General features: G+C 43.2%; 1 protein-coding gene across 5 annotated transcripts in view; it reads left to right on the top strand.

Moving 5' to 3' along the window:
* Positions 1-4,111, top strand: part of tox2 (TOX high mobility group box family member 2) — a 131,684-nt gene that overhangs the window by 103,989 nt on the left and 23,584 nt on the right. The gene's annotated exons all lie outside the window — the stretch shown is intronic.

The following is a 4,111-nucleotide window of genomic DNA, read 5'->3' as shown; positions in this document are numbered from 1 at the left end:
ACTTTTTAAAAACATTTTTGTGATTATTTATTTTCAAATTGTCCCTTCGGCTAATGTTCCATTTGGCATTTCACACCTCCCTCTCCCATAAATGAACCATCACGGCCATAAATCACTGGACAAACAGAGACTTGTGCAAACCCTGAAAGGTTCGGAGATTTATGTAACACATTCATGTTTTCCACTTCCTCATTTTAGTACTCCACTGGTAAAGCCTAGCTAATAAAAGGTCCTATTAATATTTCCTGTTGCTTAGCAACGGCAGGCAGCAAGTAATAGCATTCTGTGGAAAAATAGATGACCGATAAGGAAAAATTCAATTCTTTTCTCATCTCCTGGGAGAAAGTGCCTTTTTTCTCTGGCAATGTGATATGAAACTGTAGTTGTATATTAAGAAATATCTTAAAAGAAATATAGGTTATTTTCCAATTTCATCATTTTGGGGGGATTTTTATTGCGGTCTTGGGATGGCAGCTCATCTGTTTCTCTCCACCCTGATAAAGTCAATTATCAGATTAAGCCAATCAGAGGGTTAAGGGGGCCGACTTAATTTCTTTCTTTTTAATCAGAAAATTCTAAAGAGATGGTGTTGAATAACACACACGGCACTTTGGAAAGGATCAGTTCTGTGAGACAAATTGCGTTTCGTCTACACCGCAGGTGTCATTTAAAACCTGTTTTTTTTTTTGGACGGACACGTGCCGACTTCTACAGCACCGAGTGCTATAATGCAAAAATCTACTCTAATAACGCTGCTTATTGATGTGATCGCAGTTAATGGAAGAGGATCTCAGCAGTGACAACTTTCAATTTAGATAATTCATCACATCGCATTTCAAAAAACAACCGAGCAAAAAAAAAAGAAAAAAACGGGTTATCACACACACGTGTTGTTGCCATCGACCTCCTCCATGCTGTCGATGCGATCAACAGTGGCATTCAAAGCAAAGAGCAGAAGCCCCGAAAGAAACAGAGGCAGATCCAGCTGCAGCAGATAGCCGGTGTTATGAAGCAGATACATAGATAAGGGATTTCATATTACACTTAGCCACGGGCCCCTGCTGAGATTTATCATGCCATGAAATCGTGTCCATATTGCACTGTGCCCTATCTCAACCATCCATCAGCCCATTGTCGCTTTCACCACCAGGAATATTCAGCCCTGGTGGTGGTGGCAGAGAGCCGTCCCACGTCATCTCACTCAGGGACGTCTCCCCTGCTGTGCCACCAGCCACCAGTTCAGCACAACACTGCCAGTCTGTCCGCTAATGTGAGCGAGAGTGGCTCGAGTCCGGGTGATTAAAAACACTTTGTGCATTCATGGAACACAGTTCATCGTGGGCTGTTTGTTTTTGTGCTGTAAACCAGGAGCAAGAGGCGCAAAGCTAAAGGCAGAAATCATGGGCAGCTGTTAACCCCGGTGGAGGCTATTGGCTAACGTCCGTACACGTGACGAGGTGATTTTCACAGTTTGTATTGGATATCAGAGCTGAGACCAAGACGGACGCCAAAAAGAAGCTAATTGTTTTCTAGGTGGGAATATTGGTGTCTGTTTTTTTGTATAAAAAAAAATAGTGAACATTGACAAAAAATCTATGATTTCAAGGACAAAACTGTAGTTTCACATCACCTGCTTAGAGAGACTAGTAGTGACAAACCAGTGGCTCAAAAACACAAAGTCCAACCGATAACTGAATATTTGGGGATGACGTTGGTACCGATATTAGGGGGATAAAAACAATAAACTTTATTGACCAAAATGATGCCAGTGCATGGAAACAGTAAACATATAATAAATTATATAGAAATGATAAATACTTGACACATCTTTTCTCATTATAATCTATTAAAAAAAAAGTTGCATTTGGCCATATGGATATATCAGTCATAATACCGTAATATCAGCAAGTTGATATATATCCGTTTGGCTCCAGTCTTTTACAAGAACTATTTCGGAGCTGTTTTTGTAGCAAACCAAAGAGTTTGCTTGTCCATAAGCTCTACTTCTACATCTTGCCGTAGGAAACAACATTTGGATGTGTGGGGCAATTAAATCTATAGGGAATCCTGCTTAACAACGTTCTGCGTCTTATATGGAACCAGGTGTTTTTGGGTGAAAATCGGCAAAACGATAAGCCTCAAACACACTGTACTCTGCCATCATGTGCTCCATCACATTAGAACTTGGTTAATTCGTTTGGTAGTCCATCATCTGTAACATTTGCTACGGATCGAAAGCTGGGGAGTGAGATAAAGATGTCAGAGAAATGTTTGCGAAATCTCTGATAATCACATGTAAATCACCTCGCCACGACCTCCACACAATACTGTACGCACCTACTCTTCATATGGGCGCTCTTTCTTGTTTCTGTGTTCATTATTTCTGCATCTACATTCATTGTTTTGTTGTGCATCTGTTGGCACGCCCACACACACACACACACACGCACGCACGCGCACACACACACAGTGTGTTTGACACGGCAGTCAGGGGTCTCATTAGTGGGAGCAGAGGAGCCTCGCCTTCTGCTGTCAAGAGTGTGTGTCCCTACCGCTCCTCACAACCGTCTCCTGCATGTCATGTCAGGCAAGGCTCTGATTCTCTGACGCCGTGCTTTGTGAGGTGAGCTCGGAGACACGCCCGGGCTGAGGGGGGGGAGAGAGAAGGGAGACACACTGAGAGAGAATCAGAAAGACTGAGGAACAAGAGAGAGAGATCCGGGGTGGTGGGGAGGTTGGAGAGGAAGAGAGAGAGAGGGGAAATAAAGGCAAAGGAGGTTCTGACATTAGCGGTAATGAGGAACATGGAGGATGGTGCCGAGGGGGACATCATGACATTACAATCTGCAAATCAACCACTGCCTTGTTGCTGCCACAGAGTCACTCTGAGAGGCGTTCGGGGTGGTACAGTACTTTTCAAACCAACAATCAGTCGCAACCAGGAACATCAGGCCCTTTGTGCGAACGCTTCCAGCTATACTTTTAAGATTGAATAACTGTAATGATGATAACTGCGCGCGTATTTTCCCGCACAAAACACAACATATGATACCAATCAGAGGGGTTGCGGAGGAGATCCTAAAAAGTTTACCTTTTTTATTTTTGTACTTTGTTATAACTTCTGATTTGTGTGTGTTTTTATCTGCGCGGCACGACTTACAAGTCATTCCTGCTTTTCTTTTCTCTTTTTTTCTTTTTTTATGAAAATATAAAACGTGTTGGCAACGCTCTCTGTTTGGCTCTGAGAGATAACGTGGCAGAGTCCGTTTCAACAGTGTGGCTACTTAAGGCGCTCTTGGAATAAACTGCTTCTCCTCTCCTTTTTGAAGTTTCTTGTAATTATTTCCTTATGCTGCTGGTTTGTGAGGTATTGCTGTTTTGCTGCCAGATTAATTACTTGATCACAGTTCAGCGCGGAAGGTGCAAGAGCAGGCATTTTTATACTTCTGCTTTTGACTAGCATGTAATTGGAGCGATTGAAAGTGACCTTTCGGTGTCTTGTTTTGGCAACACGGAACGACTGCCAAGCTTTTTTTAAATAAATGAGGTTTTAATAGCGTGTTGCTAAATACAGTTGGCTGGTATATATACACACCTGGATCACAGCATCATCTTACATCCGAATCAAAGACTCCTTGTCTTGTGAATAATCTCGACTGCCTTTTTTTGAAACACAAACGCGCTAACGCTTCGACAAATTTCTTAAACGCCTCGCGTTCCTTCTTCCCGAACATCCCGGCATCTGCCGCCCATCATATCCGCCTTACTTAGCATCTGTCTGATGTCACAAGACGGCAGAAGCAGCTTTTTTTTTTTTGCCTTTGCTTTCATACTTAAGCAGCGTATGATTCATAAATCCACTCTCTTATTAATTCTCCTCAGCTTGTGTAAATGACCCTCCTGGGTGTATATAAGCTTGATAAACCGAAGACACGGATGAAGAGAGAGAGAGAGAAGAGAGGGAGAGAGGGGAGGGAGGGGAGGAGGAGACTTGAAGGCTCGAAGGCTCTTTGAGGAACAGAGTTGTTAGCGCTTTGCCCTCGGGGTGAATGAGAAGTAGCTTTGAGGGGCTGTGAGGCCCGGGGTTGGCTCCCCCACCTAAAAGGCGTGT

The sequence above is a fragment of the Sparus aurata genome, chromosome 6 (assembly GCF_900880675.1).
Source record: "Sparus aurata chromosome 6, fSpaAur1.1, whole genome shotgun sequence".
In the NCBI taxonomy this organism is placed as follows: Eukaryota; Metazoa; Chordata; class Actinopteri; order Spariformes; family Sparidae; genus Sparus; species Sparus aurata.
The sequence above is the reverse complement of the archived record's forward strand: the minus strand, read 5'-3'. Positions and strand labels throughout refer to the sequence as shown.